The following is a 13896-nucleotide window of genomic DNA, read 5'->3' as shown; positions in this document are numbered from 1 at the left end:
GCAAAGTGGGAGGACTATCACTTCCTGATTTTAAAGCTTACTATAAAGCCACAGTGATCAAAACATGGTACTAGCACAAAGACAGAAGGATCAACCAATGGAATAGAATCAAAAGTGCAGAGATAGACCACTAAAGAATGAAAGAGGACCAAAAGAATGAAATAGGACCCTTACCTTACACCCTATACAAAAATTAACTCAAAGTGGATCTAAAACCTAAATATAAGAGTTAATACCAAAAAATCTCCTATAAGAAAATTCAGGAAAATGGCTTCAATATCTAGTAATAGGAGGTAGCTTCTTAAACTTTACACCTAAAACATAAGCAGTAAAAGAAAAAAATAGACAAATGGGAACTTCTTAAGATCAAGAGTGGCTGTGCCTCAAACAACTTTGTCAGAAAAATGAAAAGACAACTCAATAGGAGAAAATATTTGGAAACCACCTATCATTAAAGGCTTGACATCCTGAGTACATAAAAAACTATGCAGCCAAACAACAAAAGAACAAACAACCAAATTATAAATGGGCAGAGGAAATTGAACAGACACTTTTCTGAAGAGCAAATACAGATGGCTAAAAACATTTGAATAGATGCTCATTTTCATAAACTATATGGGAAATGTAAATTAAGACAACAATGAGATATCACCTGTCATCTATAAGAATGGTTGCTATTAAACAGACAACTACAGATGTTGGAGAGGATGTAGAGAATTAGGAACACTTATTCATTGTTGGTGGGAATGTATAATGGTGCAGCTTCAGTGGAAGACAGTTTGGTGAATCCTCAGTAAACTAAATGTTGAGTTGCCCTATGACCCAGCAAAACCAATACTTGGTATATATCCAGAAGAGCTGAGGGTAGTGACAGGAATAGACATTTACACACCGATGTTCATAGCGGCACTATTCACAACTGTCAAAAGAGGGAAAAATCTAAGTGCCCATCAACAGATGAGTGGATAAATTAATTGTCGTGTATACATATGAAAGAATATTATGCACCAGTAAGACAAAATGATGTCCCAAAATATATGACATGGATAAACCTTGAGGATACAATGCTGAGTGAAATAAATCAGACACATGAGGATGACTGTTATATGATTTCACTATTATGACTCTGGTGAAGGTAATATCAGAGATTATACTGTAAAATACAGTAGACCTAGAGATACATAAAAGCTAGAGATGGAAGAAAGACTACCCAAAGAGGCTGAATCTAAATGCAAGTGAATGGATAGAAGTGATGTAACTAATTAGTAGGTTTATAAGTAACACTGCCATATTGAAGGTGAATATGATTGAAAGGGGTTGAACAGTGCCATGTATCCACTGAATAAATTTAAAATTTTAAATAAGTCCTCATATGACCTATTTCAATGGTTCAGTAGTGGACAGAGTCAATAATAGAGGGACGTGGTACTTAGGTTCAGGTGTCAGCTCGGCCAGGTGATGGTACCTAGCTCTGTTGCTGTGGACATGAGCCAATGATATGTGATGCTTATCTGTTGCTGATTACATCTGCAGTCAGCTATGAGGCGTGCCTGCTGCAATGAATGATGCTTGATTTAATTGACTGGAAGCTTAAATGAGAGAGTTCAGCATACCACAGCCCAAGCAGCTCAGCATACCTCATCTCAGCACTCGCAGCTCAGCCCAGGCCTTTGGAGATGCAGAAAGGAATCACCCCCAGGAAAGTTGTTGGAACCCAGAGGCCTGGAGAGAAGGCCAGCAGAGATCACCCTGTGCCTTCCTGCATAAGAAAGAACCTCAGTTGAAAGTAGCTGCCTTTCCTCTGAAGAACTACATGTTTTCAATGAAATAAATCCTTTTATTAAAAAACAATCCATCTCTGGTATGTTGCATTCTGGCAGCTAGCAAACAAGAACAAGGGACATGGGTGGGAGGGACTAAAAATGCCTGCTATGGCCAATAGTTAACAGAAAGACGTCAACAGTACCACAGGACTACCAGGGGCAACTAACTTCGGGGAGTGGGAGGGACAAGTGATAAGGGGTAGTTTTGATTTGATAGTTCATGACATTGTATTTGCTGGTTCTTTGTCATTAGAGACCAATGAAATTGTCTAAAATTGAGAGTGCTGCTAATTGTACAACCAAATGAAGATACTTTATTTTGGACATTATCCATGATGCCCAATAGATGGGGAGCCGGAGGATACAAACTGAGAAGTACAATGATGAATGGTGATACATTTATATGATGGAATTTAATGTGGCTATGAAAAGGAGGGACATCGAGGGGCACACAATGAACTCAATAAACTTTGGGGACAATTGTTGTGCAAAATAAGCCAGAACAGAACAAATACACCAAGGCCTCACTCAGAAAATATTTACAAGAAAATGGGCCTAGATTGTGGGCCTTACAGCAGCACATTTGGTCTGAAGCTGTGGATATATTTCAAGATTCTTAGACACGGAGCTATATGTTATCAGGTGGTATTTTCCTGGAACTTTAAGTAGCTCTGTGACAGCTGGGTCCCAGAAATGGAGTGCTTCAGACCTGAAAGTTGGCATAGCTATATATAATAACAGTTAAAGTAACTGAAAAAGAGATTAGGCCTCAATAAGCATTAAAACAAAGCCAATGTGTTGGGTCTGAGGTAAATTAGAATGCAGAGTAAAGAATGAAGGTATATAACTCAGACCTTCGGTTATTGTATGAGACCAAAGGCTGAGAGATTTATTATGTCTAGAACCTAAATTTTCTGTAACACATAAACTAAATCAAACTCTCGGATAACTCATTTAAACAACCCAAATTCTTACAGTCCAGAATGGGAACAAGGCCTTAAATTCTCTATAGCTTAATATAATACCAGGATACATCTCAGACCATGGTAGGAGAATAATGAAAAGGTATTGGTGGGCGGGCCGCGGTGGCTCAGCGGGCAAAGTGCTGCCTGCTATGCCGGAGACCTCGGTTCGATTCCCGCCCCAGCCCATGTAACGAAGGCGGAGAAACAGAATCAATAAAACAAGAAAATGTTTAAAAATGTTTCCCTTTCTTCCTTCCTTCCTTCCTTCTATCCTTCCTTCCTTCTCTCTGTCTTTCCTTTAAAAAAAAAAAAAAAAAAGGTATTGGTATGTATCTGGGCAGCTAGAAGGAAAAAACTGAGATGATGGGATGGCAGCCCATGACAACTCTAGGATCTGTTATGCAACTACCTGTTGAAGAGTGCTTTGAAAATTATTGCTTCTTTCTTTCTACGCTTTGTATATATGTTACATTATACAATAAATTAAAAAAAAAAAAAGGTATTGGGGACTTCCAGGAAGATGGCTGACGAGAGTAGCTTGAAATTAGCCCTGTGCCACAAGAAAGTTAGAGAAGGGACAGGAGGTAACTGAGGTGGAAATTCGGGAGTGGCTGACCTGGAGAGCCTTCTGCACAACAAGCGGCATCCCTGGCTGCAGAGGCCAAGGAACTCAGAGACAGAAAGCTGGAGCCTGGCGCAGAGTCCACGGGAGTGCAAAGACGGGAACATAGGACTAGGAAGTAAGCCAGGCCACGTTCCTTGGGCGCACTACCCTCACCAGCGCAGACCCATGACTCATCCCACACACCACGCCTCTATAACCGGTCACCCGCTCCCATTCCCCACACCACGCATCTGCAATCCGTCACCCACTCCCACTCCCCAGGTGTCCCCACCCCAAGTGCAGCCCAACCCACCTCTCCTGCACCACTCCCCAGCACTACCTCCCCCTCCCTGTCCCCTGCAGGCTGTTGCCAGTGCATAAAGGTTGTGAGTACTAACCTCCATACCTAGGCTACCCTGCTCCCCGCCCAGTGTCGCACAGCCTCAGCCTGCCCTCACCTGAGCTCAACGCATCCATTTACAGCACTCCCAGGCCCATGCATGCACACAGGTCCCCAATCAACGTCATTCAGCTCTGGGAACTGCACTTTACAGCAGTCCTAGAACCACACATGCACATAGCCCTCAGCCTCACTTACCAGCTCTGAGATATGCTGATCTGTGCAGACAGGTCACATCTGCCCCCAATCCATGAAGGCGTAATGCCAACCTGCTGTCACAGCTCTAGGCATGTGCACAAAGGGCCCCATGCCTTAGACCAGCACACACCAGGGTTATGCCCCCTAGACTGGTGCGCACACACAGCTACATCCTCCCTGGCCACTGGATGCCCACGTCAAAGCATCAGAACAACATCCCCAATCTGTGCCAAATCACACAATCTGCCCTGAAATAATCACCATACTGAGTGCTCCACCCTGTGCCCTGCTCCCTGCTGTACAACCATCCTGCAAACACAAGGCCTTAGACTACTGAAAGAAAAAAATCAACTACCAAAGCAAATCAATCAAGATATTTACATGCCACAATGACAGATCACTAAGCATATCACAATGTAGACAGACTTAGCCCTGCCCAATGACCAAATTAAAACACCAGAGGAAACACAGACGTTGGAACTAATCAAAGATGTTCATACAATTCTACTTAATAAAATAAGTGGGATGGCAAATGACATAAAAGAGATCAAGAAGACAGTAGAAAGACACAAAGAGGAATTTGAAAGAATAAATAGAAAAACAGCAGAAATCACAGAGATTAAAGACTCTGTTGATCAAATAAAAAACATACTAGAGGCATACAACACCAGATGTGAAAAGACAGAAGGAAGAATTAGTGATATAGAAGACAGAATAATTGACTTCAAAGGCTCAAAACAGCAAATGGCAAAAAAGATGGAAAAAATTCAATGGGAACTCAGGGAAATGACTGACAAAACAAAGCACACAAATATAAGAAACACTGGTGCCCCAGAAGGAGAAGAGAGGAATAAAGAGTAAGGAAGAGTAGTTGAGGATTTAATGGGGGAAAATTTTCCAACCCTAATAAAGGTCATAAATATACAAGCCAAAGAAGCCCAATGAACTCCAAACAGAATAAATCCAAATAGGCCTCCCCCAGGACACATACTAATCAGATTGTCAAATGTTGAAGAGAAGCAGAAAACCCTGAAAGCAGCAAGAGAAAAACAATCTACTACATACAAGGGAAATCAAAGACTGAATTCAGACTACTCAACTAGCATCCTGGAGGCAAGAAGGCAGTGGTATGATATATTCAAAATCCTGAAAGAGAAAGACTTCCAGCCAAGAATTCCACACCCAGCCAAATTATCCTTGAAAACTGAGGGAGGCAGCAGGCAGAGTTCTAATCTGCCATGCGGGAGACCCAGGTTGGATTCCCTGAGCCTGCCCATGCAAAAAAAAATTGAGGGAGACATTAAAGTTTTGACAAACAAAGAAGTCCTGAAAGAATTTGTCAACAAGAGACCAGCCATAGAAGGCATACTAAAAGGACTTCTGCCAGCTGAAAAAAAAGACAGGACAGGGATGTCTGGAGGAGGGCACAGAATTGAAGATTACCACTAAGGGTAATTTAAAGAATAAAAAGAGAAAGACGGAAAAGAATATATAGATCTGATAAATAAAATTAAAAAGAAACGATGGTGGAATCAAGAAACACCTTCTCAGTAATAACTTTGAAAGTTAATGAACTAAACTTACTATTAAAAGATACAGATTGGGGAGTTCCGGGCCAAGATGGCAGCTTAGCAATGTGCATGTTTTAGTTTGTCCCCCAGAACAACTACTAAATAACCAGAAACAATACAGAACAGCTCCTGGGGCCACGTCAGTGACCGGACACACAGCGTACCCCAGTCTGGACCTGCTGGACCGGCTGCGAGCCCCCCCAGAACTGTGAGTTTCCCAAGCTGCGGTGGCCAGGGCCCGGCACCCCTCCCCGACAGGCTGCTTCCCAGAGGGGAAAGGAAAGAAACTTTACCAGCAGCGGGGGCTGAGCCCAATCAAACACCAATTGTGGCATTAATTAACAAATTCTGACTATTAAAAATAGACCCCCAGCTCAGGTGAACCTGGTCAAAGCAGAGGTTGCTCATTTTTGCCCCAGTGCCACCGGAGCAGGACTGACAAAAAAAAAAAAGGAAATAGAGGATTTGTAGCTGTGTTTCTACAAAGACTTGACTGCCTTTGGATTCAGCGGAAGGACTTCTCAGACTGCAACTGCCCCAGGCATAAGCAGAAACAGGCTCGTTTGAGAGCTTGTCCAGAACCTGTGCCTTCCCCAGGGGAGGGGTGAAACCCAACTCAGACACCATGGAATCCCTCCCTTAAGGAAGTCAGACACCATGGCTTGGTAATTTGAAGCCATTAAAACCAGCCTACAACCTCTCCTCTGTCTCCACCACGCCCTCACAGGGACAGTCTGCCAATGTTAAAGGTACCACATCATCTTATGCTGGTGGGACCTGCAGGCAGACAAGTGCCACATACTGGGCAGGATAAGAAAACAAGAGTCCAGAGACTTCACAGGAAAGTCTTTCAACCTGCTGGGACTCACCCTGAGGGAAAACTGATGCAGGTGACTCTTTCCTCCTGATAGGAGGCCAGTTTGGCCAGGGAAAATCCTGCTGGGGTCTATAATACCTACGCAGACCCTCCTAAGGGTTGGGGGCGGGGAGAAGGCACCATACAAGCAGGGCAAGAAACAAGAAAACAAGAACTGAAAATTTCTCCTCTGTTAAACAAAACCTAAGCTAGAGTTCCAGAATAAGCTGAACTGAATGTCAAAGAACAGACAGACAACAAATTCATCCAGCAAGAATATCCTAGGTAAAGGAAGTGAAAGCAATCTCCAGAATAAACTAGTTAAGGTAATTAAACGTCTAGAGGCAGCAAAAAATAACAAATCACACCAGGAAAATTGAAGATATGGCCCAATCAAAGGAACAAACCAACAACTGAAATGAGATACAGGAGCTGAAACAATTAATTCAGCATATACGAACAGACATGGGAAACCTCTTCAAAAACCAACTCAATGAATTGAGGGAGAACATAAAGAAGGCAAGGAATGAACAAAAAGAAGAAATCAAAAGTCTGAAAAAACAAATCACAGAACTTATGGGAATGAAAGGCACAGTAGAAGAGATGAAAAAAACAATGGAAACCTACAATGGTAGATTTAGAGAAGCTGAAGATAGGATTAGTGAGCTGAAGGATGGAACATCTGAATCCGACAAGCAAAAGAAAATATAGGGAAAAAAACGGAAAAATATGCACAGGGACTCAGGGAATTGAATGACAAAATGTAGCACACAAATATACGTGTTGTGGGTGTCCCAGAAGGAGAAGAGAAAGGAAAAGGAGGAGAAAAATGGAGGAAATTATCACTGAAATTTCCCAACTTATGAAAGACTTAAAAGTACAGATCCAAGAAGTGTAGCATACACCAAAGAGAACAGACCAAATAGACATACTCCAAGACACTTACTAATCAGAATGTCAGAGGGCAAAGAGAAAGAGAGAATCTTGAAAGCAGTAAGAGAAAAGCAATCCACCACATACAAGGGAAACCCAATAAGACTATGCGTAGATTTCTCACCAGAAACCATGGAGGCAAGAAGACAGTGGGATGATATATTTAAGATACTAAAAGAGAAAAACTGCCAACCAAGAATTCTATATCCAGCAAAACTGTCCTCAAAAATGAAGGAGAAATTAAAACATTTTCAGACAAAAAAATTAGTGAGAGAATTTGAGAGATATTACAAAAAAAAAGAAAACCACAGGTCAATCTCTCTAATGAACATAGATGCAAAAATCCTCAACAAAATTCTGGCAAATCGAATCCAGCAACACATTAAAAGAAGTATACATCATGATCAAGTAGGATTCATCCCAGGTATGCAAGGATGGTTCAACATAAGAAAATCAATTAATGTAATACACCATATCAACAAATCAAAGCAGAAAAAGCACATGATCATCTCAACTGATGCAGAAAAGGCATTTGACAAAATTCAACATCCTTTCCTGTTGAAAACACTCAAAGGATAGGAATAGAAGGGAACTTCCTCAACATGATAAAGGGAATATATGAAAAACCCACAACTAATATCATCCTCAATAGGGAAAAACTGAAAACTTTCCCCCTAAGATCAGGAACAAGACAAGGATGTCCACTATCACCACTGTTATTCAACACTGTGTTGGAAGTTCTAGCCAGAGCAATTAGACAAGAAAAAGAAATACAAGGCATCAAAATTGGAAAGGAAGAAGAAAAACTCTCACTGTTTGCAGATGATACTTATACTATAAGTCAAAAACCCTGAAAAATCCACAGCAAAACTACTAGAGCTAATAAATGAGTACAGCAAAGTGGGAGGTTATAAGATCAACACTCAAAAATCTGTAGTGTTTCTATACACTAGTAATGAACAATCTGAGGGGGAAATCAAGAAACGAATTCCATTTACAACTGCAACCAAAAGAATAAAATACTTTAGGAATAAATTTAATTAAAGAGACAAAAGACCTATACAAAGAAAACTACAAGAAATTGTTAAAAGAAATCACAGAAGATCTAAATAGATAGAAGGGCACACCATATTCATGTATTGGAAGACTATAGTTAAGATCACAATTCCATCTAAATTGATTTACAGATTCAATGCAATACCAATCATAATCCCAACAACTTACCTTTCAGAAATAGAAAAACCAATAAGCAAATTTATCTGGAACAGCAGGGTGCCCTGAATAGCTAAAAGGATCCTAAGGGAAAAAAATGAAGTTGGAGGTCTCATGCTGCCTGACTTTAAGGCATATTATGAAGCTACAGTGGTCAAAACAGCATGGTACTGGCATAAAGATAGATATACTAACCAATGGAATCAAATAGAGTATTGAGATATAGACCCTCTCATCTATGGACAATTGATCTTTGATAAGGCAGTCAAGGCAACTCACCTGGGACTGAGCAGTCTCTTCAATAAATGGTGCCTAGAGAACTGGATATCCATATGCAAAAGAATGAAAGAGGACCCATATCTCACACCCTATACAAAAGTTAACTCAAAATGGATCAAAGACCTAAATGTTAGGTCTAAGACCATAAAACAGAAGAAAACGTAGGGAAATATCTTATAAATCTTATACTTAGAGGTAGTTTTATAGACCTTACACCCAAAGCAAGAGCACTGAAGAAATAATTAAATAAATGGGAACTCCTCAAAATTGAACACTTTTGCACATCAAAGAACTTCATCAAGAAAGTAAAAAGACAGCCTACCCAATGGGGGATAATATTTGGAAATGACATATCAGATAAAGGTCTAGTATCCAGAATTTATAAAGAGATTGTTCAACTCAACAACAAAAAGACAGCCAATGCAATTACAAAATGGGAAAAAGACTTGAACAGACACTTTTCAGAACAGGAAAAACATACAAATGGCCAAATACATGAAGAGATGCTCAACTTCCCTGGTCATTAGAGAAATGCAAATCAAAACCACAATGAGATATCATCTCACACCCACCAGAATGGCCATTATCAATAAAACAGAAAATAACAAGTGCTGGAGAGGATGTGGAGAAAGAGGCACACTTATTCACATTGGTGGAATGTCAAATGGTACAACCACTGTGGAAGGCAGTTTGGCGGTTCCTCAAAAAGCTGAATATAGAACTGCCATATGGCCTGGCAATACCATTGCTAGGTATCTACTCGAAGGACATAAGGGCAAAGACACAAACAGACATTTGCACACCAATGTTTATAGCAGCATTATTTACAATTACCAAGAGATGGAAACAGCCAAAATGTCCATCAAAAGACGAGTGGCTAAACAAATTGTGGTACATACATACGATGGAATATCATGCAGCTTTAAGACAGAATAAAGTTATGGACTATGTAACAACATGGATGGACCTTGAGGATATTATGCTGAGTGAGATTAGCCAAAAACAAACAGACAAATACTGTATGGTCTCACTGATATGAACTGACATTAGTGAATAAACTTTGAGAATTTCGTTGGTTAACAGAGACCATCAGGAGATAGAAACAGGGTAAGATACTGGATAATTGGAGCTGAAGGGATACAGATTGTGCAACAGGACTGAATATAAAAACTCAGAAATGGACTTCCGGAGAAGATGGCGGCTTAGTAAGACGCGCGGGTCTTAGTTCCTCCTCCAAAAAAGCAACTAAAGAAACAGAAACAATACGAAACAGCTCCTGGAGTCACGACAGAGACCAAAAAGACAGCGTACCCCATTCTGGAACGGCTGAACGGGCAGGGAGAACCTGCTGCGGTGAGATACCCGAGAGGCGCGCGTTTTCCCGGCCGGGGCGGCTGGCGACTGGGGTTCCCTCCACGCACGTGGCTCCCCGGTCTGACTGGGAACGTTGGATAGCGGGGCCCTCCCGTCATGCTTGGCGTCTCGGGCCAGCTGGGCAATTTGGACCGGCACTCCCCCAAGCCGCGGCGGCCGGCGACCCCCCCTCCACGCGCGGTTTCCTGGGCCGACTGCACCGCAGACAGACGAGCGCCACGAGCGCCACCTACTGGACAGGAAAAGAAAAACAGAGCCCAGAGATTTCACAGAAAAACCTTTCAACCAGCCAGGTCCCACACCCAGGGAAATCTGATCAAATGCCCAGACACCAGCAGAAAATAATGGATGACGCTCGGAAAATTGAAGATATGGCTCAGTCAAAGGAACAAACCAATAGTTCAAATGAGATACAGGAGCTGAGACAACTAATGCTGAATATACGAACAGAAATGGAAAAACTCTTCAAAAACCAAATCAATAAATTGAGGGAGGACATGAAGAAGACATGGGCTGAACAAAAAGAAGAAATAGAAAATCTGAAAAAACAAATCACAGAACTTACAGGAGTGAAGGACAAAGAAGAAAAAATGGAAAAAACAATGGATACCTACAATGGTAGATCTAAAGAGACAGAAGCTACAATTAGTGAACTGGAGGATGGAACATCTGAATTCCAAAAAGAAACAGAAACTATAGGGAAAAGAATGGAAAAACTTGAGCAGAGGATCAGGGAACTGAATGACAATATGAAGCGCTCAAATATACGTGCTGTGGGTGTCCCAGAAGGAGAAGAGAAGGGAAAAGGAGGAGAAAAACTAATGGAAGAAATTATCACTGAAAATTTCCCAACTCTTATGAAAGACCTAAATTTACAGATCCAAGAAGTGCAGCGCACCCCAAAGAGAATAGACCCAAATAGGCATTCTCCAAGGCATTTACTAGTTAGAATGTCAGAGGTCAAAGAGAAAGAGACGATCTTGAAAGCAGCAAGAGAAAAACAATCTGTCACATACAAGGGAAACCCAATAAGACTATGTGTAGATTTCTCAGCAGAAACCATGGAAGCTAGAAGACAGTGGGATGATATATTTAAATTTCTAAAAGAGAAAAACTGCCAACCAAGACTCCTATATCCAGCAAAATTGTCCTTCAAAAATGAAGGAGAAATTAAAACATTTATAGACAAAAAGTCACTGAGAGAATTTGTGACCAAGAGACCAGCTCTGCAAGAAATACTAAAGGGAGCACTAGAGTCAGATACGAAAAGACAGAAGAGAGAGGTATGGAGTAAAGTGTAGAAAGAAGGAAAATCAGATATGATATATATAATACAAAAGCCAAAATGGTAGAGGAAAATATTATCCAAACAGTAATAACACTAAAAGTTAATGGACTGAATTTTCCCAATCAAAAGACATAGAATGGCAGAATGGATTATGACCCAGCAATACCACTGCTAGGTATCTACTCAAAGGACTTAAGGGCAAAGACACAGACGGACATTTGCACACCAATGTTTATAGCAGCATTATCTACAATTGCAAAGAGATGGAAACAGCCAAAATGTCCATCAACAGACGAGTGGCTAAACAAACTCTGGCGTATACCTACGATGGAATATTATGCAGCTTTAAGACAGACTAAACCTATGAAGCATGTAATAACATGGATGGACCTAGAGAACATTATGCTGAGTGAGTCTAGCCCAAAACTAAAGGACAAATACTGTATGGTCCCACTGATGTGAACCGACATTCGAGAATCAGCTTGGAATATATCATTGGTAACAGAGACCAGCAGGAGTTAGAAACAGGGTAAGATAATGGGTAATTGGAGCTGAAGGGATACAGACTGTGCAACAGGACTAGATACAAAAACTCAAAAATGGACAGCACAATAATACCTAAGTGTAATGTAACTAGGTTGGAACACTGAATGAAGCTGCACCTGAAATATGGTTTTTTGTTTGTGTGTTTGTATCTTTTGTTTTTGTTTTTTTTCTTTTTCCTTTTTATATATATATATATTTTTATTAGTATTATTATTTTAATTCTCTTCTCTGTATTAACATTCTATATCTTTTTCTGCTGTTTTGCTAGTTCTTTTCCTAAATCGATGCAAATGTACTAAGAAATGATGATCATACATCTATGTGATAATACTAAGAATTACTGAGTGCATGTGTAGAATGGAATGATTTCTAAATGTTGTGTTAATTTCTTTTCTTTTTTTTGATTAATAAAAAAAAATTTTTTTAAAAAATAAATAAATAATAGGGGGAACAAATGTTAAAATAGATTTAGTTTGAAATGTTAGTGATCAATGAAAGGGTCAGTAAGGGGTATGGCACGTAAAATTTTTTTTCTTTGTTTGTTATATTTTTCTGTTGTCTTTTTATTTCTTTTTCTGAATTCATGCTAATGTTCTAAGAAATGATCATGATGATGAATATGCAACTATGTGATGATATTGTGAATTGCTGAGTGTATGTGTTGGGAATGTTTGTGTTTCTTGTAATTTTTTTTAATTAATAAAAAATTTTAAATGAAAAAAAAAAAAAAAACTCAGAAATGGACAGCACAATACTACCTAACTGTGATACAATTATGTTAAAACACTGAATGAAACTGAATGTGAGAACAATAGAGGAAGGAGGGCTGGGGGCATAAATGAAACCAGAAAGAAAGATAGATGTTAAAGATCGAGATGGTATAATCTAGGAATGCCTAGAATGTATAATAATAGTGACTAAATGCACAAATTTTAAAAATATTTTTACATGAGGAAGAACAAAGGAATGTCATTACTGCAGGGTGCTGAAAATAGATGGTAATTAATATTTTAAAATGTCACCTTATGTGTGAGACCAAAGCAAAAAATGTTTATTTGGTACAAAATTTATATTTTGACTAGTGCATTTCCCAATACAACTTATGTAGATAGTTTGATTGGGCACCATAAGTACTTGAAATCTCAGGTAGGACATGAGATTTTGTTGGTGTGTCCAGAGTGATGCCCTGATGAATCCTAGAGTGATTCAATCAGTGAGTGGGAAAGTATTTGCAAAGCCCCCTTTGGGGAATGGTGAGAACAGGGAGAAATTCAACTTCCCCAAGTTGAATTCTTGATATTCTCACAAGCAGTGTGGACAACCAAAGCTATAGGCTGAGCCCCAAGTCTTGGGGTTCGTTCATATGAAACTTAACCCCACAAAGGATAGGTCAAGTCTACTTAAAATTAAGCCTAAGAGTCACCCTTATGTTGCTCAGATGTGGCCTCTCTCTCCAGCCAACACAACAAGCAATCTCACCACCCTCCCACTGTCTACATGGGACATGACTCCAAGGGATGTGGACCTTCCTGGCAATGTGGGACAGAAATCCTAGAGTGAGCTGAGACTCAGCATCAAGGGATTGAGGAAAACTCTAGAATGAGCTGAGACTCAGCATCAAGGGATTGAGAAAACCTTCTTGACCAAAAGGGGAAAGAGTGAAATGAGACAAAGTATCAATGGCTGAGAGATTCCAAACAGTCCAGAGGTTATCCTGGAGGTCATTCTTACGCATTAAGTAGATATCACCTTGTTATTCAAGATGTAATGGAGAGAATGGAGGGAACTACCTGAAAATGTAGAGTTGTGTTCCAGTAGCCATGTTTCTTGAGGATGATTGAATAATG

General features: G+C 40.2%; 1 protein-coding gene across 12 annotated transcripts in view; it reads right to left on the bottom strand.

Annotated features, from left to right (window-relative positions):
* The window catches only part of PPP6R2 (protein phosphatase 6 regulatory subunit 2), a 215024-nt gene that overhangs the window by 168466 nt on the left and 32662 nt on the right, over positions 1–13896 (bottom strand). The window contains exon 1 of one of the 12 annotated variants that reach the window (XM_077169279.1): positions 1638–2382. The exons of the other annotated variants lie outside the window; for them this stretch is intronic. The gene's annotated coding sequence lies outside the window, so the exon portion shown is untranslated. Of the gene's footprint in view, positions 1–1637; positions 2383–13896 lie in introns of those variants that run through there. 12 annotated transcript variants of the gene reach the window in all.

This window comes from Tamandua tetradactyla, chromosome 7, assembly GCF_023851605.1.
Source record: "Tamandua tetradactyla isolate mTamTet1 chromosome 7, mTamTet1.pri, whole genome shotgun sequence".
Taxonomy (NCBI): Eukaryota; Metazoa; Chordata; class Mammalia; order Pilosa; family Myrmecophagidae; genus Tamandua; species Tamandua tetradactyla.
Note: the sequence above shows the minus strand (reverse complement) of the source record. Positions and strands in the feature narration are given on the sequence as shown.